Source organism: Saccopteryx bilineata, chromosome 1, assembly GCF_036850765.1.
Source record: "Saccopteryx bilineata isolate mSacBil1 chromosome 1, mSacBil1_pri_phased_curated, whole genome shotgun sequence".
NCBI lineage: Eukaryota > Metazoa > Chordata > Mammalia > Chiroptera > Emballonuridae > Saccopteryx > Saccopteryx bilineata.
In genome coordinates this window covers 296,369,202-296,396,466 of record NC_089490.1, presented here as the reverse complement: position 1 = coordinate 296,396,466, position 27,265 = coordinate 296,369,202, and the positions used below count along the sequence as shown (strand labels likewise).

The following is a 27,265-nucleotide window of genomic DNA, read 5'->3' as shown; positions in this document are numbered from 1 at the left end:
AAAGTCTAAAAGCAACTTGAGGAAGATATAAAACTACATCAAAGGATACAAAAAAAAAAGATTTGGAGTAATGGAATGATAAACTATGTTTATGGAAAGGGGAAAACAACATTTTAAAGATTTCCCAATTTCATCAATAACTTTAGTCAAATTTCAAAAAGATCTCTGCAAGAATTTTGGGAAACTTAATATTTTAATATTCATATGGGAGAGTAAGGACTAAGATTCACTAAGACAATTTTGAATAAGTACAGCGAATGGACTCACCTTATCAGATATGAAAACACTTTAGAAAACTATGGTAAATAAGACAATATGATATTGGTGTAGGACTAAATAAATTTTCACAATGGAATAAAAAGCTCTGAAACCCACCTATGTTTTTAGGGGCAAGGGCACACTAGTCGTTGGGCTAAATTTGTGAGCCACTTGAAATTTATTTTTAACCCATTTTAATATGGTTTTCTCTTTAGAATGAGGTGAAGATAAAATTATATGTTTTCCACATAAATGCAAAAAACACCTAACTGTGAACAATTACTGGAAGAAAAATATAGGAGAATTTTCTTAAGACAAGGCAGTTACAATGAATCACTATTAACATTTCATACTCTACAGTTTTTCTCAAAAAAAATGTAGAATATAAAAAGATGTGATATGATACCATTTATGTCAATTAAAACACTCATAAAGATGCATATGTTTATCTATAAATAAAATTAGTATTTAAACATCTAACACTTAGTCTAGAAAGATAGGCACTGAACTGGAGTGAGATGGAGGAGAGGCTGAAGGAAACTTAACTTAAGACTAATTTTTTGTTTAAACAAAACTTGAAAGGTAGCCCTGGCCGGAGTCATCCCAATATGCCAAGGTTGCGGGTTCAATCCCCAGTCAGGGCATATACAAGACTCGAGCAGTGAATGCATAAATAAGTTGAACAACAAATTGTTGTTTCTCTCTCTCCCACCCTTTCTAAAATCAATAAATAAAAATAAATAAAATTTAGAATTTCTTCATTAACTTTACTATCAACCTACGAAATGTTTTCTTAATTATCTATAATCTTATTTACTTCACAATACAGAATATAAACAGGGAAGACAAATGCAGTTATTGATCCCAACCATGATGGTTAATTTCATGTGTCACCTTGGCTAGACTTTGATGCCCAGATGTTTTGTTAACACTAGTCTAGTTGTGGCTGTGAAGGTATTTTTTCAGATGTGATGAACATTTAAATCAGTAGACTTTTTGTGAAGATTCGTCTCCATAATGTAGGTGGGCCTCATCCAATCAACTGAAGGTCATGAGAGGAAAGAGGCTGACGCTTCCAAAAGAAATCGTCAAGACCGCAACACAGAAACCCATCTGAATTTCCAGGCGGCTGGCTTGTCATACACATTCTGGCTTGCTACCCCACAATCCTGTGAGCCAATTTCTTAAAATAAATCCCCCTACCCCCATATACATGTGTATCTCCTCTCCATTCCGTTTGTCTGGAGGGAGAGCCCTGACTAATCCCAATGTTGCAAGTTTGGGGACAGCCATGGTTTCCCAACAACTAAAATGGTCCACAATTTTTGCAACATCTGAACAGATAGTAAAGCATGCGTTGGGGGAGGGAGGGAGGGAGGGAACAATGATAAGGCCATTAATGTTGACATGCTAAGATTAAACACATCTTGTGTTTATTTTCTAGGAAAATGTATCTCTTGAGAAGATAAAGTTCTTCGGTTGGTGGTTTCTTGTTGGAGATGTGTTTTGTTGGGTTTTTTTGAGTGGAAATTTCCCTATTGGCCTATGATTACTCATTGGCCAGATGCTCTGTGGGGAGGACACATGTCCACACTCCCATGTGGAGGATAAAGAAGGGCCGGAGGAGTGAAGTCTGGCTTTCCTGTGCCTGTGATTTTTCCTGAGGGAAACTCTTCTTGTTTGCTTCACCAAAACCACAAGCTGACAGGCTGCCCGAGATTGATCGCACTCCAGTCTCCTCCTCCCCGGACAGACCCCCGGTGCTGCTCACCCTGTTATCAACAGGGTTAAGGGCTCTACTTCTTACAAGAGCCTGCACTGCTCTTCATCTGCTCGTGACACTTCCAAACGCCACATATGTCTGGGTGTGAGGACCCCTAAATACATATAAGTGGGTGCCCCTCTTCTCAGTTTAGATCCCGTACTGATTGCAGAGAAAATCTATTTGAGTCACTTCAATAGTTTGCATTTCTGTTCATTTTATTTTTGGTTTGGCACTTGCAAACCAGAAAGTTCAAGTAAGAAACAAGAATGGAATTAAAGAAGCGATGAGTCGAGGTGACACTACTAACGTATATTGTACAAATAATTCTTGACATCCGTTTTTGCATTTTCTATAGAGTTAGAGTGGACAAAGGACATCTCAGCTGGGTCATAAGGTAACCTCCAATATAAGTGATCCCCTACTGTCCCAATCAGAACAGAGCTGAAAAACTGGGGGCAGGGGGAATTTGGTTAGATAACTATAAATTATGTAAATGAAAGAATCTATATCCAAGATGCCAATATTCCACCTAAGATATTAAAAATGCAACACTTAAAATATTTACCTCAAGCTATTTAGATATTAATACAGCAATATAAATATTTACATGTGCATAGATACTATATACACATATATTCTGTAAACATCATATAAGTGAATACTAATGTAGAAATACTTCTCATCCTCCCACCTCTGATTTAGGAAAATGTTTATTCCAAGTCTTCAGTGGCACTTGTACACCCGTTCCTGTGATTGCAGCTACATTTGGAGTTTTCCAGAACATATCCTCTCTACTTCTACTAAGTTATTTGAATAAGGTTCTTAACTTGTTTCATTTTTAAATAATCTTCACAAGTCTTGTTTATAAAGAAATCTAACACTTGTTACTATGAGGTCAGATGCCCAGGAATATCACTAGATTTTTTTTTAACCTTTTTAAAAATATGATTTCCTCAGTTGACCTCTGTACGTGTCCAAACTCAGCACTGATTAAGGTCCTTTTGGGCTAATGTTTGTTCCCTAAATAATACTTGGATGTTCGAGATAAATAGTTATGAGATTCACTCATAGCATGAGAGAGGCAAGGACCTAACTATAAGGCAGCTCCCTCATTTCTGATAACTTTGGGGGTTTTTTTTTGGGGGGGAGGTTTTTTTGCCTTATATTTGGGCAAATGAGGTAAATTGTAGAACTTCATTTCCCACATGTCCTCCCACCTGCCATCTTTCCTCAGCAGGTTGCTGTGGCAACGTGATACAGAATCGGAAGAGAACTTTCTCAGGATAGAGTTGGGGACTCCAGGGGAATCCAAAATGTTGGGTACAGAACACCCAGAAACGGTGTCTCTGCTACAGGACATCTGTGTGCTGCCACACGAGCCAGGCCCTTGCGGGGGGGAGGGCTGCTGGCTTTCTGTCTTGTCTTCCTCCCTCCCTCCTTCTTTTAAAAATAACTCATGCCGCTGTGGTGTGATGCCTGTGATGGTGGCAGGAGAAAATCTGCCACAGGGAAAGCCTCCCAGATCCCAGCCACCTTTGGAGGGGGTGAGGCTCGTGCTCTCCCTGCCGGCAGACCCTGGCAGCAGACGCCAGCTCAGCCCCGGGGAAGGCAGGGAGGGCTTCCCGACACACGCTGAAGGGAGCTCCCCTGAGTCCCTGCCTGTTATGTTACCCTTCCAGTGACCGAAGCGGAAAGGAAGAACGGACAAGCTGTGAAAGGTGCTCACTGCATGCAGCCCCAGAGGAGAGGGAGGAGGAGAAAGAGAAAGAGATGATGATGATGATGACTACACACCAACAGTGCGATCCTGGGACTTACAGTAAGAAATGTGTATTTGGTCTTTGTCTGCTGCTCCTGGCACAGAGCTCCCAAAGCCCTTGTAATTCCCCGAGAAAGCCCTAGGCATCTTTCCTTTAACATTCAGTCCCAGAAATAGCTCCACAGCAAGAAAGGTGAAATGGATATTTTTGTTATTTATACCAAGCCCCTTTCAGTCACATCTGGGTTTATGATAATGTGATGACTCTTCGGAAAAACCTTAAGGTTGGGGGCTGGTTGCCAGGGCACCCAGGCTCAACAGGAGGTTGGAACTTTCAATTTACTCTTCGACCTCCAGGAAGGCGAGAGGGCTGGAGAGCGAGCGCAGTCACCAAGGGCCAACGATTTAATCAGCCATGACTATGTGATGAAGCCTCCATAAAAACCCAGGACGGGGCTCAGAGCTTCCGGGCTGGCAAACATGTCGAGATGCTCTACCCCTGCCCCCACACCTTGCCCCCTGCACCTACCATCTGGCTGTTCCAGAGTTGTATCCTTTCACAATAAACCAGTAAGTGAGTAAGTAAACTGTTTTCCTGAGTTCTGTGAGCTCCTCTAGCAAACCGATTCAACCCAATTAATTAATCCTATTAATTAATAGGAGGGGTCATGGGACCCTATTTATAGCCAGTTGGTCAGCAGTAGAGGTGATAACTTGGACTTTTGGTTGGCATCTGAAATATGTGTGTGTGTGGGAGGGCAGCCTTGTGGCACTGAGCCCTGAGCCTGTGGGATCGGACACGTCCCAGGAAGCTAGTATCTGCGCTGAACTGGAGGACACGGGGCTGGTGTCCCAGAATTGTTTGGGGCGGGAGAACCTCCCCCAGCACACACGCACTTGGTGACCAGAAGTGCCAGAAGTAAAGTAGTATTTCGAGACCATTGTGTACAATGTAATAGGAACAATAGAGTTTCTCTTTACAACAGTGACAGTGAGTCACGGAAGAGGAAAACCAAGCGGCAGGAACTGAGGGAATGTGGCTGGAATTTGGCTTCATTCAGAACGGCTACCGCCAGGGCCTGGACCCAGGGCACATTCTCACCAGCAGACCAAGTGCCTTATGTCCTCAGGTAACACTCAGGGTCAGCACCTGCAGAACTGGGGTAACTCTAACATGAAAGTGCCTTGTTTGCCTTGGGTTTTTCTCCACTAAGAAGGCTGACCTTTAACCTAGCCCTCATTTTATACCTGAGAAAACAACCCAGGGAAGTTAACAGGTGACAAAGCACATGCAGGAGGGAGAAGCAGCAGACCCAGTCTAGAGGCCCTGGAGATAATAGGATTAAGGACATACGTGCCCGGCTCAGTGACGAGGACTTCATGTGCAATAATACCTCAGTTCTCACACTAATCTATGAGGGAGTGATGCGCCTTATCCCCATTTTAAAGTGGAGAACACCAAGGCAGGGAAGCTAGCTAACTTCCCCCAGAGTCACTTATAGCAAGAATGTGGACTAGCTGGGTCTGGAGCATCATTATTTCACTGAGAAGGTTAATTTGTAGAATCAGACAGAACTGAGAATGTGATATATCCCCTTATATTAGCTATACAACTTAGGGTATGTCATAGCTCTTCTAAGCTTCAGTTTTCAGTTCTGCAAAATGGGCCTAACATGTAACTGTCTGGTGCAAGGTCCTTGAGTTAAAGCCCCTAGCACAAAACCTGACAAATAGGCTCACAGTGAAGACACTATCTCCTCCTCTTTCCCTAGTCTTCCTGAGGGGTAAAGGTAACACTTCATCACCACTGTCTGGCTGACCTGTGTATGTGAAAGAATTGATGGAACACTAATTATTGAAATTCACATTATCACATTCAGATCTAGCAGTCTGCTTTGCTTCCATTCAGGCTTCTTCTTGTCCTGTCTTAAACCAACACTGTGAATTAGTGGAGCCAAAGGTGTTTGGTTTTGTAGGGAACACCTTACCCTCTGGTCCTTGTGCTGAATGAACTCATTCCGGGCCCTGGTCACAGGAGCACTGCCCGTCAGCAAACTCCACCCAGCGCAAGTCTGTGAGCAGCCCAGGCTGACCTGGAGACCACATTTCCACAGAAGCCCGAGGCTCTGGCTCCAATAACTGCAGCACTTGGGTAACTAACTCACCCAACCCAACCCCTCACACACCCACATAAACCGTTGCTCCAAGTTTAAAGTTGGTGAACCGAGATGTCCAAACCTGGCTGTGGGTTGGTTCAGACATTCCCCCAGCGGTCTACACAGGTAGCTCACGTTGGAGCCTGGGTTAGAATCCATCTGCATCTTATTAGGTCATTTTATGAGCTCAGAGCACGTCTATCTGGTTTGCATTTGCAACACAGAGGGAAGCAATAAGGAACAGCAGGGAGGCTTTCCAAAGGATATCTTACAGAGCTTAGTTTCACCAGAAAACACCTATGAGATGACCAAGCAGTGTGGCAGGAGGGAGGCGGGGCAAGGACCCCGAGGCAGAGGGTCGGGCACCAAGCTCTGGCATCATCCATCCCGACTACCTGTGCTCCAGGGCAGAGCACCGAACCCTTCCGCCTGGGCGTCACCTAAAACGAACCCCAATGGGATATGCTCCGAGGGTCCTTCTAGCTTGAAAATGCTATTATTCCAGTTCTTTTTCTTTCTTTCTTTCTTCTTTTTTTTTTTTTACAGAGACAGAGAGAGTCAGAGGGATAGACAGGGAGAGAGATGAGAAGCATCGGATCATCAGTTTTTCGTTGCGTGTTGCGACACCTTAGTTGTTCATTGATTGCTCTCTCATATGTGCCTTGACTGCGGGCCTTCAGCAGACCAAGTAACCCCTTGCTCGAGCCAAGCTGGTGAGCTTTTGTTCAAACCAGATGAGCCCGCGCTCAAGCTGGTGACCTTGGGGTCTCGAACCTGGATCCTTCCACATTCCAGTCCAATGCTCTATCCACTGCGCCACCACCTGGTCAGGCTAATCTAGTTCTTAATAGAACCTCTTTATGAACTCTGAAAAAGCATCAATGCGAATAGCTAGCATTATGTGTTGCCTGTAACTGGCACTGGGTAATTGCTTACTGCTTACATTAATGAGCCAACGCTAATAAGGACACAAAGAAAGGCTATTGTAAAAAATCAAGTCACAGATATATTATACCCACATATCTACCACATACTCGCATGCACTCCTATTTCTATCTTGTTATTTTACCTCAAGAGTTGCCAATTGTGACTTGTGTGTGTAAAACAGTGCGCAGGTAAACTTCATTGTATTACACTTTTCAGATACTGTGTTTTTTACAAATTGAGGGTAAGACCCTCCACCAGCAAAAAGATTATGACTTGTTGAAGATTCAGATGACGATGAGCATTTTTCAGCAATAAAATATTTTTTTGATTAGGGTAGTTACATTGTTTTAGACATCATGCTATTTACCATACACTTAACACACAACAGCATAGTATAAACATGGTTAGTGTATAGTGCTCTGGGAAACCAAAAATTTCATGTGAAACTTTATTGTGATATTTGCTTTACTGTGAATATATTACTGGTCTGGAACCACACCTGCAATATCTGAGGTCTACTTGTACTAGAGCCAAGTATAGTTAGGGAAAGGGCAGAATAATCCAGCCTCCTGTCCCTCCAGCCCCCAAGACTAGTGATCTAATAAAGAGAAGACAAAAAACACAAGAAACACAAGAATAAGAGGACAACTTTCTGACAGGACAAGATATAATTCAAGGTCAGATACACTAAAATGTACATAACTGGTCTTTTAGAGCTTGACAGGACAATCAAGATATTATATAAGAAAGAGACGGACCTTCACGATGCCCGCCTGGTCCCCGCAGGAAACAGAAGGCGCACTCAGAAGGGCTGAACTGGAGAGTCTATGTGGTACTATTCCCGCAGGTGCTGGCAGGATGGAGCACCTGCTCTGAAAGGCAGGGGAGGAGGCCGTGGGAGTTGGAGCCATGAAAGTGAGCCGCCCCTCAAGAGCTTAAAAGAAATCAGCCACCATCTGAATCAGCGGTGGTCAGGGGACAGTGTTGAGGGGGATTTCTATTGGCTCAACCCAACCAGAAACAGGGCAAAAGGAGGCCAGATGTTGTAGTTCAGAGAAGTCTGTCTCTTGGTGTAGAGAAGGAAGAGAACAAGTTGGGAGTAGAGGAAGGAGAATAAACCATATACACTTATAAATTATACATACATACATACACCCTTGAGATGTTTTGGGACAAGTATGTTCTTTGACTTTTCAAAGATTATTTGTTCTGCGAAAGGGATTTACCATAAGATTAATTCAAAATTTAAATATCAAGGTCTTCTAGCATATCCCAGATAATTTAATTTATAAAAGCAGAAATTTCTTGAACTGCAAATAACGTCTACAGAATGATTATATTGTTTGAGGCATGATGTGTGTTTACATAGGGCCTGACAAGTGAAACTGCTAAGACAACTGCTAGCCAGACCAAACTGACTCATAACAGTTTTCCTTAACCCTTTATGCCCCTAGCCCCCCAATTTCCAAACGTAAAGCAAACTCCAAACTTTGCACGCTAACACATTTTTCCATTTATATTTTCTATCAGTTGGCAATTAAAACAAGAATCCCAGAGGTCAGCCAAAAGTCTTAAATAACAAATGAAAGAGTCAGATATATTATCTCTGGATTCAAAGAGCAAAACGACATGTTATGAGAAACCACCTGGAAAACGGCGCTTGGCAGGCGACATTTCAGTGTTCTGCATTTCAAACAGCAATTCCTTGCCAAATAATGCTTAACCTTTAACAGGGACCCCTGGAAAAAGCTCCAGAAGTAGCAAAGCCTCTATAAGGCCATCGACTTCTACACAGAGCTCTACTGAAGGCAATGGGAACCTCAAAACTCGATGGGGGTCAGGATGGCTCCCCATGATGGCGGAGAAGGGGATGGAAGAGGGCTAAATATCTCGTGATCATCTCCCAATGAGTGACTACGTATCTCAGGTTTCTCCAGACAGTCCCTGTCTCAGCTAGTCCAGCCCATACTACTTAATGTCCAATCCTGGGGAAATAGTTACACAAACGATGGCCCTTTGACTCAATGGGGAAATACACTGGCATTAAAATTGATGAGTCTGTGTAGACATGAAAAGCCCTTGTGTTTGTTCATTCACAGTAATATTTGGGTCCCTGTTGTATATTACAGATGGTGTAAGGGTATACAAGCTTTAATGAGGAATTACACTGCATACATATCAGACAGCACAGAATGGGCTCCAGAACCAGACTGCCACCATTGGAATCGTTGCTCTACCACTGAAAAGATGGACAACCTTAACCAATTTCCCAAATATTGTGTTCTTCAAATGATGGCTGTCACCAAACAGGGATAAAATAACACTTTTTTTTTTTTTTTTACAGAGACAGAGAGAAAGTTAGAGAGAGGGATAGATAGGGACAGACAGACAGGAGCGGAGAGAGATGAGAAGCATCAATCATCAGTTTTTCGTTGCAACACCTTAGTTGCTCATTAATTGCTTTCTCATATGTGCCTTGACCACGGGCCTTCAGCAGACCAAGTAACCCCTTGCTCAAGCCAGCGACCTTGGGTCCAAGCTGGTGAGCTTTTTGCTCAAACCAGATGAGCCCGCGCTCAAGCTGGCGACCTTGGGGTCTCGAACCTGGGTCCTCTGCATCCCAGTCCGACGTTCTATCCACTGCACCACCGCCTGGTCAGGCAATAATACCTTCTTTATCAGATCATAGTGAAGAGAGATAAGCTCATACATGTATAGCTTATACCTGGCAAGTAGCAAGTGCTCAATAAATCGTAGCTATGCTACAACCTGAAGTGCCTGTCCTTGCTGTCTTGGCGTAGTAAGAGATACAAACACAGATGGGAAAAGGATGGTATAATGCTCAGTGCAATTAAGGGCTTCCCTTCAGGCTAACATTTTACTGGGAATGGAAGAGATTGGGAGGGTCTTCCATTCATAAAATAAAGAGTGTCACTGCTATGAGAGTTAGACTGGGAAAACAGGAACAGATCAACTACTTTCTCCTGCATTCCGGTCTTTCTGACACCACTGAGCACTTCTGAGTTTTATTTCATCTTCAGAGCTTCCCAAAGGCTGGGATGCACAAAGAATGGCCTACGGAGGAAGCAGCACCACGTGTGCAGGCAGACTGGCCAGCCTCCACAGTCACAGGAGTGCGTGTAAACGAGTACCGGGCATGTCAGGGCTGGCATGCAGCCTTCTTCACTGCACTGTCATTGTAAGAACGGTCTTTACTTTCATGACAGCCCCGGATGTTCTTTAACCGGATTGGTCAACAATCTCCAAAGCAAGGAATCCTCTTTTCCCGTTAAATGTCTCAATACTTATCTTTCCTTTGAAGTTGGCAGAGAGAATAAAATTACTTTCATCTGCCTGGAAAACAGGCAGCGTAGAGGGGAATGAGGTGAGCCCATGGTCTGCCTGATCTCTTTTTGGTAATGAGACAGCGCATTAATAAACATGCACCTGTATCAGTTTGGTAGCAAAATGATATCCAACCCTGTTCAAATGGCTTGAACAGGAAGGAAATTAATCATTTCACATGACGGGAAGTGCAGAGAAGGGTGGGGCTTGGGGAAGCCATGCTTCTCAATGACTCGCTGGGATCTGCTCTCTCCTGCAAGCCGGCTTCACCCGAAGGCTCAAGGCAAGATGCTTCTGGCAGTTCTAGACAGTAATGGGACAAGGAAGCAACGGGGTCATTTATTTTTTCTGTGTCTCTTTCTCCGTAATGAGCAAACCTTCCTTAGGAGCTCCACAAGAGACCTTCCTTCACACCTCATTGCCCCGACTTGGCTCATACACTCACTCTCTTTCCGGCACTTGTCCCTGGGGTGTGGAATGGAGGTTCCACGGCCAGAGTGGGCTAATCATTTCAGAGCATGGATTCTTCCGAGACCACATGACCACTGACGCACCTAACGGGCTTCTGGTGAGGACCAAAGAAAGAAATGAAGGTGAACATATTTCAACAAAATTAATGTGTTATACAGTTATTCCCACAGAATTCTGACGAGCGAAAGCATCAAGCACATTCAGAAATGTCACTGCCTGATACCCTACACGTACAAAGATACATAATTAATGACCAGTTGGAGAAGACACTAATATACCCAGTATAAACGTCCAATAACTACTGTATTCACGGCCTGGGATATTTGTAATGATCTCTGCAGAGATAATAATACAACCTGGCCCATTTGCATTTCTGTCCCAAGTGGGTACTTGCAGGGGCATAAACACAGAATGAAGAATTGAGAGGAGGGCTCCAGGACAGAGTTGGGGACACCATTCAGGAAGACTCAGTTGCCAATAGCCATGACGGATTGAAATGAGAGTAAAGGAATTCTTTAAAGTGTGTGTGTTGGGGAGAAGGGTCTATTCAACTCTCAGAGAGAACAGAAATAACAATGACCGCAACAACATTTTGGAAGCTGGCAAGTGGTCAAACCAGTGGTAACTGTCTTAGCAGATGAGAGAAAGCTGAAACCTAGCACAGCAGTGAGGGCAGCCCTGGAAGCAGGCTGGATTCATACCACAAAGTTCCAGTGAGCCTCCACAATTGGGGGCACCAGGCACTGAGGGGGCAGGGGGCCCCTGAAAGCAGGAGAATTGGCTGAGAGTCTGTGCTTGAAGCTGTCAGACTCCAGCACTCCCTCCTCTCCCAATCCTAGAGCCAAAGGACTGCCTGCATTCTGCAACCTGTCTGCTCTGCTGAATCAGAGACACCATGTGCGGCTGAGGGACCAGGTGCTGCTTTAAAAAAGGGAACGAGAGAAAGCGTCCATACCAAATGTAGACTCCCGGGCTCCTTCCCGCATCTGGCTCGCAGAATGCCACAGGGCGCCGATTCCTGTCACTGTGGAGGATTTCTCTTTCCCTGGTCAGTTTCTTCTGAGAGGAGAGACCTTCCACCAACAGGTAGGAGTCCTCCAATAAAACCACGCAGCAGGATAGCCCTGCAGCAGAAGAGCATGGGGCCAGCTGCACATTCGAATCACCTGCAGAGCTTTTAATACTCTCTATCTGGGCTCTAGAAAGGTCATTGCCTAGTGAATACACATGAAAAGTTCCCTGGAAGCCACACATTGTTCCGATTCTGAAACAGTGTTCTGGGCATTGTTCTTGGTAAGCAGGCACTATTCCTAGGATAAGCCCCCAAAACGCTTGCAGACCTTCCTGTTAGCTTTCCTGTGACCAGTCCAGGGCCATCAGACATTTGAGAGAAAGACATGAAATATTTAAAAACAAAAATCAAGACTAAGAAGAAATCAGAGGAAAAGAAACCATGCAGAGAGTTGGAGGGATGCTTCAAAGAAGCTGTCCTGGAGCCTCACGGAGAGCTGAGCAGCTTTTCATCTGTTACATGAGAACGGGGTGTTATAAAAAGAAAATTTCAGAGATCTTTAAAGAGCTCTTGGAAATTATAAATTTGATAGTAGGCATAAAAATTCAATATATAAGTTGGAAGATAAAAATGAAGAGATTTCCAAGGAAGTAGAACTAAAAAAGAAAAAGGAAGGAGGTAGAAATATATAAGAAAATAGAGATTCAGTCCTTCTAACTTAATAGGCATTCCAGAAGAGAAAAAAAATTTTTTTTAAAATTCCAGAATATTGGAATGAGTTTCCAGATTGAACAGGTCCATTGAAAATCCAGTGAAATGGATAAAAAAGGACTCATGACAAGGTGTGCTACAGTGACATTTCATTAGAGAAAAAGGACATTGCAAAGGACAAGGATTCAGAGAGGGGGGGATTGACTTCACTTTGAAGCATCAGGAATCAGAATGACATCAGGCATCTCAGCAGCAATACTCAACCTGGAGGAGCAATGCTTTCAAAAATCTGAGGGCAGAAGGATTTCTCGTACCCTTCAAACTATCAGCAAAACTTGAAAGACCTCACAAAACTTATCTCCCATTTACTCTTTCTCAGAAACTTCTAGAAAGTGTGTTTTATGAGAGAGAGAGAAAGAGAAGGAAAAAGAGAGAGAGAGAGACCTAGGAAACAAAGAGCAAGAAACAAAGAGGAAGATACGGGGTCTAGAAAACAGGGCATGCCACATAAGAGACAGACTGAGCCTCCAGGACGATGACGAGAGGAGAATCCAGGGTGATGGTCCTGCGGCAGGCCTCCTGAGCAGCGAAGCCAGAGCACGCAGGAGGCCAGAGGCTGGGGAGCAAGAAGACCCAGTAAGCACCTACTGTTTAGAAACACATATGAAGATTTGAAAGTGGTTGTCTCTGGGGCAGAGCCGCTGAGGTTGGTGAGAGAAGTGACTAATGTTTCTAGTTATAAGCCTTGTAAAAACAGCTGATGTTGACATTATGAACTGTATATATAGAGTTTTTTTTTTTCTTTTTTTTTTTTTTTTTTAGAGAGGAGAGGGAGAGACAGAGAGAGAGAGAGAGGAGAGACAGAGAGAGAGAAGGGGGGGAGGAGCTGGAAGCATCAACTCCCATATGTGCCTTGACCAGGCAAGCCCAGGGTTTTGAACCGGGGACCTCAGCATTTCCAGGTCGACGCTTTATCCCACTGCGCCACCACAGGTCAGGCCTATATAGAGTTTTGATAAAGAAGGAAGGGAGCTCAGGCTGTGAATCAGATTCTAGAATGAGAATCCAAACGAGAAATCAGGAAGAGGTTTCCAAGTAGTGTCCTGGAGAACCTACTTCTAGAAGGCAGCAAAGATTTTTGGTGAAACCTCTGGGACAGAGAAGAGTTGAAGAAGGAAGGACTGATTTCAACGATATGAATGGACCTAGAAGGTACTACGCTAAGTGAAATAAGTCAGACTGAAAAAGACAAATAGCATATGATTCCACTTATCTGTGGAATCTAAAACAAAATAAAACAGAAACAAACTCATAGATACAGAGAACAAACTGAGGGCCGCCAGATGGGAGGGGCTTGAGCGGATGAGGGATAAGGTTAAACGGACTAAGAAGTACAAACTGCCAATTATAAAAACAGTCACGGGGATGTAAAGTACAGCATAGGGGATATAATCATTAATATTGTAATCACTCTGTATGGTGCCAGGTGAGTGTGCTAGACTTATCAGGGTGATTACTTCATAAGGTACATAAATGTCTAATCACTATATTGTACACCTGAAACTAATATTGTATGTCAACTATAATAAAAAATCAGTTTTAAAAAGAAGGCAGGGCTGAGCATGTGGCAAAGGAGGTAGGAAGAGAACTCGATGTCCCAGGAACCAGGCCATAATGGGTCACTATTTCCCTTCATGGAAACAGTTCCGAGATGTGACCTGCACAGAGATCAGTAGGAACAGAATTCAAGGAAACTCCATGCCAGATGTGGGCAATTTACAGAGTGAGAAGGCAAAGCAGAAAACAGTTTTGGGAAATGTGGCTCACTTGGGATTACGGAGAGGTTGACTGTCTCCTCAGTTATGCCCAGCAGCATAGGCTCACATAGCTTGGGGCCACACAGCCCCAGCAAGCTTGAAATCCTGAGCCCCAGTCACTTTTCCTGGTACATCCTGTTTGTTTCTTCCATGGGTGGCACACTCTGAAAACTTTTCTTTCTTTTAGAACGCGACACCAACCTCTTTTCCCAAAATCCACCCTACCCATGGGTCCTCAGGGCTGTGCCGTAGGGACAATGGCTTTGACTGGAGATTCTGAAGGCAATTGACTGGGTGGGCCCTGTATCTTTCAAGGTAATGAGCCCCAGTATACCTACAGGTTAGTATTTTATGGCCAGAGTAACTCTGTGGGGTAGGACTATTTCTTTGTACCTTACTTGTCAATTCATATGAAAAGTGAACTTCGAAGCACAAAGTCTGCAAGTACTATATTTTATGTGCATTTAAAGGTATTTCTATATTATTTACTGAGTCTATGCCATCCTTCTTATATTTTCAAACTCTGCCTGACCATTTTTATGAGCATCACATAACTGTTTACATGCGCAGAATCTTTTCTTCCGGAAATGGTTCCCAGGATGACAGCTGTAGTTATCTCTGCCTTACCCCATCTCCTGAGACATAATCGACTTAATTCTACTCCTAGTATTTATAAACTGCCTACTACAGAGTAGCAACATGATAGAAAATGTCATTCTGTTTCTAAATATCCTTCACCTTTAAAATCTTTGATTTGTGGATACTACAAACACATTTTATGAATCAGTGGAGGGGGAGTTGCCCAAGGAAACTGTTTAGTAGCTTGGGGCAAAGATCAGTCCCCAAAGGAGATGATGACCTCGTGAGGGGTCATAAACTGTTCCAGCTGGTGAAAGACGCGGCTTTGCTCTACCCCAGATCCACTCGCCAGACAGCCCGGAGAGAAGCACGGGGCAGGGCGGTGTAACAGACGTGCCGGGTACTGGAATCGCGCCCCCTGCCCCACATTCCCTTTGCGGGCTTCAACAACACCTTTTATCCGTGTGTCTTAAAGAACCGTGGCTCTCTGGAGCACCCCCCATTGTCCCTTGTGTCCCCCTCTCTGGGGCCCCTCTTCCCCAGCATCACACACACTCAATGCGCCTCCTTCCGTCTAGTCGCTGACAAGCCAGTTCCACCCCAGCTACTCCTCCCACGGCGCACAAACCATCTCCAAACACGCAAATCCAAGTCAAAAACAAGACGCCCAAGTGATCCCTGAGAGGACTCCAGGGAGAGGCCCTGGGGAGGTTGCCGCGTTTGTCGGGGGCGGCGGCCCACTCTCCACGTGCGTGGGTTCAGCCTCCACCTGCACCCCAACGCGATGGGATGCGGACGCCCGAGGTTTCCGTTGGTAAAGCAGAGCCCTACCTCCAGTTCTGAAGTCACCCTCGGGGTCTCCTCTCCGCCGCCTCCCGCGGCGTCCCGGCCGGGAGCAGCTGGCCCGGTAATCCTCCGGCTGGGCGGGGCCCCGCCGCCCGGGATGCTGACCCTAATCACCTGCTCGGGGCGGCCGCTCCGCGCGCTCCGGGCCGTCCTCCGCGGACATGGCTCGCGCGGGGCTTCCCCGAGGCTCCTCTCGGGCCGCCACGCGCCCGTGGGGGCACCGCTCCTCCCTCCTGCCGGCCGGTGGGGCGGTCGCGGAAAGGCTGTAATGGAATCCCAGCTCGGCTCGTCACTCCCTTGCTCACTTGTCAAAACTCCACAGCATTCCAGAACCCCCTCCCCGGTCACTCCCCTCGCGGGGAAAAGGAAACCGCCCCGGGCAGGGTCTCAGGGAGTCTAGGGTTGCAGATGCAGACACTTTGTCTACATCAAGCGCTCGGGAGCTTCCCGCGGGAGCTGGGAGCAGGTCGCAAGGAGAAGACGCCCCACCCAGATACCCTCGCCGGGTCTTAAGGTCTCCTTCCAGCAGCTGCGAGAAGCTCCACCCCCTCCCCCCAATCAATTCATTTCATAACCGCTCCGTTTCATAATCAGCAGCAGCTTGGTTTCTCATTGGGGTTGGGTTGGTTGTGGAGATCCCCAAACTCGAATCACAACCATCACGCCGAGCGGGATGTCAGGAAACTTTCCAGAAATCTCCAGTTAGAATCTTTCTGCTGAAGCAACCAAATTCAGCACTGCTGAATTACAATCGCTGTGACTGCACAACTTAAGCATTTCCTTTATACCTTCTACGGCTCCGCGCCCCTCCCGTCTTCTTGGGGTTCAGTCAACAAGTCATCCCCCCACGGAGAGGCATGAATAGGCTTGAGCCATGCAGCCATCCCTCCAGCTGCAAACTGATGAGGAAGCCCGACCCTCGAGGTTCAATTGTTTACATCACACCCACTGAGGGCTTCCTGTCTTAAATTAATGGGAAGACAAATAAGACAGGAAAAGAGTGTTTGCTTTTCTTAAAGCTGGGGTGGAGGAGGAGAGGCAGAGAGAGGGGGAATCGCCTCTCATTTCATTGGGCGAAGAGCTTGCTTTTCAAAACTCCAACTGTATTTCATTCCATTTTTCTACTTTAACATTTGTTGAAAAGTGAAAGCATTGCTCTGCCAAACCTCAAACCATTAAGGGACTTGTGCCGGAAACACATTCTCACCTGGCTTGGGAGAGGGATCCAGGTTGGAGCTACCAGGGGGAGCTGGAGGTGAGGAGACTGCCTGTGGTTGAATGGCACAGCTTTTGGCACAGATCAGAGCCCTGCGCCTCCTGGGACCCGCACACAGGTGCACACACACTCACCTCCCTGCTTGGGGTTCATACCAGAATCTTGACTTGTCCCACAACTCAGCTCTATGCCTCCACACTATGGTTCTCCTGGGCATCCAGCAGCCCCTGAAAGTAAATTAGCTTTGCAATGGGACAAATCTGGTGGAATTCGAAGCAATTAATTATAAAGGAGGAGGCAAAAGAAGGCTTCCGTTCTCGGTCATTGAAATGGGTGATTAGAGACTACTAGGAGGGGCCAACCCATGTCACGACCTGCCTGGACATCTGCCCGCTCGCAGAAGCAGCCATAGAGTGCCTGGTAATAATCACCGCAATCGTCAGTCCTGGAATTACCCCCAGTTGCCTCATTCAGGTTGGCACAAGAGCAAGCCAGGAAACAGGCAGGAATCAGGCCGTGACTCTCCTCCTTTGGAAGTACTGGGAGGAAACAAAACCTCCAGATAAAGTGTATCTCGAGGAGGAGTGGGTATTGCAGCCAACACTGACACATGGAGTTAGGAGAACACTACATGTGCCCAGTGGGAACAAGCTTCCCAAGCCAGTCCTCAAAATACTGCAAATTCTGGGGCAAAGCAAGTTAGGCTGATGGTTGTAGAAAGAGCCAAGTGTAGCAGAAGTCACTAATAGGAAGTGTCTGCCCTACAAACATAAGGGTCTCAGTGAATGCTAGGTCCTGCTCATTCTCTTTTCCTTCTTTTCTGCCCAGAGGTGGTGGTCCTGATGGATTCATTAACATACTGTTAACGAGCCATCTGATAAGTTCTATAGGAGTTAAGTTCAAATTGAATAATTTTCTAATAATTTCAGAAGTGCTCCTTTTCTTCCTTTCTCATTGCTCTTTCTGCCGACAGTTTCTTCGTGCTTGACTTCTAACTTTCTCCTTCAACCCGGTGAGCAATTTATGATGTGCAAGCCTATGCCGTTTAAGTAAAGTAAATCCATGATTTTAAACATAATGCGCATAAATATTCCCTCTTCCACCACCATCTCTGTGGCCTAAGCTCAGTTTAGGGTGTGTATGTGCTGGGAATTAAAATGTAACCACATCTGTAGAAGATCTTAATTTCAGGAAAGCCTTGAATGCATATGACATTCTCATCAGCGGGCCAGAAAGATATGATCTGGTTGCTCTTTCCCCTCTCTGGGCCTCACTGATGACTGGAAAAGAGATCAATGGCTCAGTAAAAGAGGGGAGCTTCAAATGTGGCCTCCTCTTTTATACTGGGTCTGGTTTAAATAATACTTAAAATTGCTATACGTATGCCCAGAGTCTAAAGATAAAGTTAATTTGAGTGGGAACTGCTGATGTGTTAGGAGAATTCAAAGTGGATTCAACACATGAAGGAAATGGTTCATTAAAGACAGTTTAGAGTTCAGCATGCCGGCTGATTACAAAAACAGTATCCTGAGGAGTGATGATCAAAATGACAGGCACGGATGGGTTGAATGTCTATAGATTTGAGAAAAACTGACAAAGACATGAGGATCACAGCGGATCACGCAGTTAATGTGAATCTTTGTGTTGTACTGATAACGATACTGGGGTGAATTCACATGGGTGGGAGTTTGACATGAAAGGGGGGGTGCCTTTCTCATAATAACGAATCTGGCAGCAGACAGACTCTTCTTAGGGTGGTGCGTCCAGTCTGAGGCCCCTTATTTTAAGGGAGATGTAGAGACACTGGAAAGGTTCCAATGGAGAACCTAAATGATTAAAGAGACAGAAAATAGAACCTATGGAGGAAGGTTAAAGGATTTGGAGTTGTTTAGTCTAGAGTAAAAAAGTGCTTAGAGGCAAATGTAACCGTCTCCCATGTGAAGGGTTATTATAAAGAGGATGCCGGCCAGCTGTTCTTCATCTCTACAGAAAACAAGAGGTAAGAGACTCAACAGCAAGATTAAAAATTGGGTCAGACAAAAAGAACACTTGCTTGATGTAATGGTAACTGATTTGACATTGACATTTTTGTGAGTGAGATATTTACCCATCTGATTCCATCCTAGGTGATAGTCTTGCATGTTTAAGCAGAAGCCAGGCTAGAGAATTTTTCATTCCCTTCTAGGGCTACAGTGTTCCCCATTTCTCTGTTAAATGTAGGAGCAAAGATGCTGAGTGTCCATGTTCCTTAATTCACAAAAAGGTGCCATGAGTATACAAGGATGTGCACAACCATATGCTCACCTCTCATTGGACCTTAGTGTATTGCAGGGGTCGGGAACCTTTTTGGCTGAGAGAGCCATAAATGCCACATATTTAAAAATGTAATTCCATGACAGTCATACAATGACCCGAGTACGTTATGCATTATCCAATAAAAATTGGTGTTGTCCCGGAGGAGAGCTGTGATTGGCTCCAGCCACCCGCAACCATGAACATGAGTGGTAGGAAATGAATGGATTGTAATACATGAGAATGTTTTATATTTTTATGTTATTATTTTTTTAATTAAAGATTTGTCTGCGAGCCAGATGCAGCCATCAAAAGAGCCACACCTGGCTCGCGAGCCATAGGTTCCCGACTCCTGGTGTATGGGAATGGCTATCTCTATGAGTATGTCCAAGTTCAGACACTGAATAGATGATAAATATATTTTATAGATTCACTCCTCTATAGAGTTTCTATGTATAGGCGGCATTGCTTTTTGTTTGGTGGACACACAAATATTAGCTAATGATAATGATAATAATAATAGCTATGAACTACTAAGCTCTGACTATAATTATGTTGGGCGCTGTTCTAACTACCTCATGTAGATATTTTTGCAGTAGCCCTGTGAAGTGGTAATAATTATTAGCCTTATGCTAACACAAGGAAACTGAGTCACAATGAGGTTAAGTGGCACAGCTAATAAATGGTGCAATCCTAATTCATACCTATTTAGTCTGACTCAAAGGGTATGCTTAACTATTACACCACTGCCTCCCACCATGAAGTATTTTTAGCTCTTGGGAAGGAAGAAACACCGCAAAAAAGAAGTATTTATACTTGTTGACCCCAAATGATCAAAACCCAAGCCTTCCACAGGTTTACATTTCTTAAGGAATGCAAATAGTTTTTCCCAGCATCACAGAGGAAGGGCTGGCTTTGTCTGCTGACCAGAACCATGCATTGCTGTCTCCCACAAAGCTGAAGAGTCCAATCAAGGGTCATGTGTATTTTATTAATTAGAAACCCTTGGCTCTTCATCTATAACCTAACCTTACATTTAGTAGGTCTTCCATGAATGTTGGATGACTACAAATGCATTATGACTGTGATGCTTTAAGACAAATTGAACTAAATCGAGTTTTTTCAGCATGCTGCTGGTCAAGGTTCTGGTAGGTCACTTCTACAGGCCTATTATAAAATGTTCCTTACGAGTCTTAAAATCCAATGTTTCCCTTAATTCAGCACCCAGAAGGAAGCATATGGATGGGTCACATATTTTCCCAGCGTCAAACACTCTCAGATCAATAAATGATTTGTAATGGGGTTTATTGAGTGCTGTTGTATATCAACAATAGATGATTCATGAGAAAAAACAGACATCAAAATGATTTTTAGAAAGGCAAACGAACCACACACAAACAAAAAATTGAAACCCTTGATGCAAATTACTCCAAAGGACAGATATTTTCCCATTAGACAATTTATTCTGAGTTTATAAACAGAGAGGGGCATAATTACCCAAGTGTTTGCTAACAGATCTAAACCTTATGTGGCTATAAAAAGCTGGAGAGAAGAAGCAAGAGGAAATTCCCAGGAGATCCCCAACCACCCAGAGCCTAACAGATCTCTAGAAATACAAAGGCTAGCAGTCATAGATAGCAAGCAAAGCACGGGAAGAAACCTCAGGATTTTAACCCAAGCCACGGAAATAACTCTTAAAACTAAACAATGACAATTCTATCCAATAAACTTTCAGCCATCACATGGGCAGGGTGGTGACTTCTTGGTATTTCAGATGGAGTTAATAGAAACATAATGCCTGGAATAAAAATGGTATTCAGTAAACACTGATTGAATGAATGGATGAGTGAGTGAATGTCTTGACCAGTTGCCCGGGCTGCCTCTTTCCTCCTCTGAATCTCTGTTGGAAAGATGTCTTTGATGCTGCAAACCCAAAGCTCCCACACAGAGGTTGTATCATTAGACACTAGTGGAAGCAGTTCATGGAACCAGAGACTGGTTTTCTACCAAAAGATACCAATTTGTGATCTTGCCATGACCATAGGGAGGGGAGTGCAGGACCTGTGGACAACCTTTGCAGGCCTGGATTCAAAAGCTTCCATGGTTTACATTATAGATTCCCAGCTCTATCAGAGGTCTGACAGAATCAAGTAGTCAGTAGCAAGAATCTACTGAGCACTAACTAGATGCTGGGTCTTGTTCTAAGCCCTTTTTCCATATTAATTTATTCTATCTCCTCACTAGGATCTTAAGAACGGGTGCTATTATTACCAACCCCTTTTATAGGCAACAAAACTGGGCCAAAAGATTACCTAGTTGGTCATACAATTAGCAAGCAGAGGAGGTAGAACTCAAACAGATTCCATCTGGAACACTTGATCTTAACTGCTACCCAACGCTACTTGTACAAATCTTACCTCCTGGCACTCCTCAACACAAATTTACATCCCAGTCAGAGTATTTACCCACAGATATTCAGAGAATATTCTAATCTCTGCAGGACTTGTTTCCTGGCCTCCTTAGCCCACTGTTACTGCTCTCTCCTGAGAGCTCACAATACCTCTTCTCCAGGGAACACAACTATAATTTACTTGGCTCACCTCACATCTCTCCAACTAGATCTTAAGTTCCTTGGGGGTTTAGGACTGTGTGTTAAATGGCAGTCTGGGGATGTAGTGGAATAAGAAAGACTTAGATTTAAAGTCTAAATCCCATAATTATTACCCATGGGACTCAGGGTAAGTCATTTAACATTTTCTATTCTCATATTCAAACCATATTCCTTAAGGACTAATTGGAGAGGGAAAATTGAATGAGAAAATGTAAATGAAGTGTTCCTGATGATGCCTGACATGGCAAGCCAGTGATTCTCAACCATGAGCTATTATGACCCCCAAGGGGACTTGGCAATGTCTGGAGATTATTTTTTTATTGATTAATTTTAGAGAGACAGAGAGGGTGGGAAGGAATGTGGGAGGAAAGGTGGGAGAAAGGGAGGGTGAGAATGAAGCATTCATTTGTTGTTCCACTTAGTTGTGCATTCATTGGTTACTTCTTGTATGTGCCTTGACCAAGTGTTGAACCTGCAGCCTTGGTGTTTCAGGACAAAGCTCTAACTGACTGAGCTCACTGGCCAGGGCCTGGAGAAATTTTTGATAGTCACAACTGTGGGAAGGAAAACTACCAGCATCTAGTGGGTAGAGGGCCAGCAGTGTGGCTCTGCATCCTAGAGAGCACAGGACAGGCCCCCACAACAAAGGCTTATTGGTCCAAAATGTCAATAGCAATAGTGCTGAGGTAGAGAAACCCTGATGTAAGCTATTACAAACTTATTAAAAATACAAGTTCCTGTTATCTTCCCTTTCCTTATTTTTTACAGTACTGTGTGTGCTTATGGTAGATATCTAGTAAATCTTTGCTAAGTAAGCCTATGTATAAATGGGCACATGAATGTATGAGCCCTAAGATATTTTGCTAGTAAACACCTGACTTGGGGCATGGTCTAGTCATGGCAAGGTTGGGTGGGACTTAATCAACTAAGAACCAGAACCATCAAATGTTCATGCCCAATGAAAGTGATAATCAAAGTTGGTTCTAAGAGAGCTGAAAAACTTAAAAAGGCCAGTTCCTCCTCATTGGTAACTCCTCCAAAGTGACATGCTATTACTCTGCAAATGTTCCTTAATCTGAATCTAATGTCCACTCCAAAGAATAATTCAGTAAAGGAGCCAAAAGGTCATGGAGAATTTGTTCAGTTGCTCATCCCATGTCCATCATTCATCCCTGCAACAATCACACACAACCTAGAGCCCAGTCAATGAACTCACATCAAGAGTGCAATTTAGAAACACAGTGGAAGCAGAAGGAATATGTAGTTATGACGGGAAGATTTCAACAGGTTTAGTAAGATCAGTTGCAAGAACTGGAAACCCAGAAATAAAAGCCTATGTTCCTGGAGATAGTATTAATGACCTTAACACAAACCAGGAGAAAGAGAGAGAGAGAGAGAAAAAGAGAGAGAGAGAAAAAGAGAGAGAGAGAGAGAGAGAACACACAGCTCCTTCCATCTCCTATTTTCCAGACTTGATGGCAACATCTGCTTGCATTTCCAACTTTTACAGTCAGAATAGATGAGAGATTTTTTGCACCTGTATTTGAGAAACTTAACTGTAGTTTCCAGTCATCTTTAAGCACCTCTGGGAGATATTCTATAACCTGTGTAGAACTGTGAGAACAATATAGATTCTTTCTTATCCTGGGGCCCTGAAAACATATAACCTGGTATTGCCCCTGCCCATCTTCACCTGGCTAATCCCTAGTCCCCTCTCTGGACTCAGTTTAGACATCACCTTCTCCGGGGATACCACCCTGAGCCTCCCTAGAGTCTATCTGGGGCCCTCCCTGGTGTGACCACAGCATCCCTACTTGCTTGCTTATCCTTCTAGTCTGTAAACCCTTTTCTGGTGAGGTCATGTGGCCTTGTTGACTATTTTATTTTTGGGACCCAGCGTTGTACCTGGTACATAGGGGTGCCCCATAAATATTTGTTGAATGAGTATAAATCAGGAGACTTCCAAATGTATTTATTCCCATAACTACTTACTGAGTGCCTACTCTGAACCAGACACTGGTATAGCCACTGGGAAAACAACTATTACTACCTTGATAATAACAAAAACAATCATAGATGATGTTTTTGGGCCAGGCATTGGGCCAAGCTCTTGTATATATTCTCTTTCTCTCACTTTCTCTCCTTTTTAATTAAGTGAGAGGTGGGAAGGCAGAGAGACAGACTTATGCATGCACCCCGACAGGGCACTCGGTAAGCCCCCTGCCAGGGGATACTCTGCCCATCTTGGGCCACTGCTCTGTTGCTCGGAAATGGAGCAATTTTAGCGCCTGAGGTGAGGCCGTGGGGCCATCCTCAGCACCTGGAGCCAACTTGTTCGAACCAATCAAGCCATGGCTGCAGAAGAGCAAGAGAGAGAGTGAGACAAAGTGGGAAGGGCAGGGTGGAGAAGCAGATGGTCATTTTTCCTGTGTGCCCTGATAAGATATCAAACCCAGGACTTCCATGTGCTGGGCCAACATTCTACCACTGAGCCAACTGGCCAGGGCCAATATATTCTCTCTTAATCCTCCCCCCTAAACCCATGCAGCAGACACTCTTATTATTCCCATTATACCAGCGAAGAAAGATGCCAAGCCACCCCTGTGGATCTTTATGTGAAAGAATTTGACATTGAAGTTCCTTGCTAGGTCTATTTATATGGGCTCAACTCCCACCAGCTAAGAAAGAGTTACCTGTGAACTCACTCATCAGCTTTGCTGATGTCTGTCTCCTTGCCTAAAAAGTCCCTATCCACTCTTCATATTGTCTGAAATTTATTTTAAAATATTTTGATATAGACTATCAAGTGCTGACCACCATAATCTACCCTGCAGAGACCACACACTGACGTCTGAAGGCCGCTGAGAGTCGGGCACAGGCAGCTGCCGCGATGCTAAGAACTGTCGTTTTCCCAATCAGCAGCACACGGCTCTGGAGTTAGCAAAACGGAGGTGAGTAATGTTCTTTTCATCTGTGGGATAAGAGATGGCTAAGTTGGTTAGAAAGGTCTGTACCTCTGTTCTTGTGTGCGGAGCTGTAAGAATCCAGAGGAGACAGCTCCCTAACATCTCTGAGTGATGCTTCAGCTGTGGCAATCCACAGGTCTGGGGTCCCACTAGTCACTGGAGGATTCTGTCACTGGGCCTGACAATAAAGTAAGGTGATGCTTCCCACAGAGCACTGTTGTGTGCCTGTCACATTGAATCTGCAGGGAAAGGGCTCATTGGAGCCTCTACAGGAACAAGCAGTAGAGATGTTACCAAATTGATAAAAGCAGTCAGCGGCACTGTTCCTGTGCCTGCTTGCTAATACCCACCCTCTGTGTGGCAGGAGTCAGGGACTTGCTTGCATGGTAACCTGCAACATCAGTAACCTACAACCATGGTAACCTACAACCTTAACACTATTAATATGTATTCCTGTCAACCACATATGATTTGATGCTTTCTCTTCAAGGACCTAATACCAGAATATTACAGACCCACATCCTTGTCTCTGCCTCTCTGGTTTGTATCATGTACTCCAGCTGCTGTTTCAGCCTCTCCCTGCTCTGTTCCCTGGACAGAGGGAACGTGCTCCAGCCCACAGAGGTCTCCATGCTGACATACCCCTGAGAGCTGGGACTTGGCCACTGCAGCCATTGCCCAACTCTGGGCCTGCCCACACCTCAGCCCTGCCAGCTGGCTTTATAATAGTGAGCACTATGTTCCCCAGAAGGGCCTTCATCTCGGGGTGTTAAAGCAGGACAGGATCTCAGGGACTCCTTCTTCCTCCAAAAGTCTTCATCTACCAAGGGCTGGTGCCCTTCCTTCCACAGGCTTGTATCAACATTGGCAGGTAAAATATAGGACGCACAGTTAGAGTTTTCAACGAAAAATGAATTCTTTTTTAGCATAAGTGTATCTCAAATATTGAGTGGAAATTTTTGTGTGTGTGTGCTCAATCTGACAACTCTAGTTTGCACTCGCTACTCAGTTTTTATAAAAATCGTATCTACATTCAGGTAAATAATTATACAGAAAACAAAACACACCACACACACACATATAGAGTTAAAACTTGGAACCCTTAAAAATATCCTTTGTGCTCTGTTTCTGACTCTGATGGATGTCTTTTACAAGGACAGGTTTTTAGTCATCTTCTTTATAGTTCACTTGGAGTCCCTCACCTCTGCCCAACCTTTTTCACTTGGTTTATAATTCTTTTCCCATGATCAATCTTTGCATCATTAAGTTTAACCACTTTGACCCTTTCTCTCTTCCCAAGCAATTACCATTCAATTGGGTGCTTCACCTTGACTTGCTCTGTCTTTTGATGATATATCAAAACATCGCTTTACAAATCAGTGAACCATATTTTAAGGAAACAGTGAATGGCTAGTGAGTTGTACCCCAATTCTTCCATGTTGACCTCAAGGATCAGATTTCTCTTCCTGATTGCTCTGTGGAATTCCTAACTCTAAGGAATCCTTCCGGAAAGGCAATGCCAGGACCCCAATCCTGGTTCTGACCTGGTCCACTGATCCTCATCATCTGGAGAAGGTCCTGACTGGGAGAAGCAAAGGACCAGACAAAACTCCAAATAATTTTCTCACAGAGGAAAGGGCTGAATTCTCTGGATCCCAGGGGCCACCTCAACCACGCTCTTTCCAAAAGCCATGCTGTTTACAAGTGGTACCCTACAAAGGGCACACCAACACTACCCCAAGTAGTGGAGAGCGTAACCCATTTACAAATGCATGCCCGGGGAAAAGGGCATGAAGGGGAGCTAACCCTGCAATTGCTTTCAGTTCACAGAGAGTAACTGGGATTGCAGATGAGAGACTGTGGTTAAGACTCAGAGAGAGAACCAGAGGACCAACAAGATCAGACAAAACAGGGATGCTCCCTGGGTGGGTTGGTTAGGAAAGACATTAGTGAGATCAAGAAAGAACTATAATGTATCAAGGCAGGGAAGGGGGGGGCACTTTAAATGTCCTGAGTCACAAAGAACATCATTAAAAACAGCCGAGGTAGCCCGACCAGGTAGTGGTGCAATGGATGGAGTGTCGGACTGGGACACAGAGGATCCAGGTTTGAAACCCTGAGGTTGCCAGCTTGAGTGTGGGTCACTGGCTTGAGCATAGGATCATAGACATGACCCCATGGTCACTGGCTTAAGCCCAAGGTCACTGGCTTGAGCAAGGGGTCACTCACTCTGCTGGAACCCCCCAGTCAAGGCACAGCTGAGAAAGCAATCAATGAATAACTAAGGAGTCGCAACAAAGAATTGATGCTTCTCATCTCTCTCCCTTCATATCTGTCTGTCCTATTTGTACCTCTCACTGTCTCTCTCTCTGTCACAACAATAACAAAACAAAACAGCCATGGTGGTAAAGAGGTAAGTAATGTCATTACTATTTAAAACTTTCACCATATTATTAGTATTACCACTTTCAACGAACTATCACTTCTTTGCCCATGAGGAAGGTAAGATATATAATTATTATACTCCCTCCATA

At 44.4% G+C, this 27,265-nt stretch overlaps 1 protein-coding gene and 1 long non-coding RNA gene across 6 annotated transcripts in view; one reads left to right on the top strand and one right to left on the bottom strand.

Moving 5' to 3' along the window:
* PDZD2 (PDZ domain containing 2) overlaps positions 1-27,265 on the bottom strand; it is a 340,539-nt gene that overhangs the window by 164,052 nt on the left and 149,222 nt on the right. The window contains exon 1 of one of the 5 annotated variants that reach the window (XM_066244229.1): positions 15,632-16,079. The exons of the other annotated variants lie outside the window; for them this stretch is intronic. The gene's annotated coding sequence lies outside the window, so the exon portion shown is untranslated. Of the gene's footprint in view, positions 1-15,631; positions 16,080-27,265 lie in introns of those variants that run through there. 5 annotated transcript variants of the gene reach the window in all.
* Positions 3,489-4,363, top strand: LOC136320431 (uncharacterized). Its single transcript, XR_010728335.1, has 3 exons — positions 3,489-3,567; positions 3,703-3,842; positions 4,140-4,363. It is a non-coding gene; the product is annotated as an uncharacterized lncRNA (long non-coding RNA).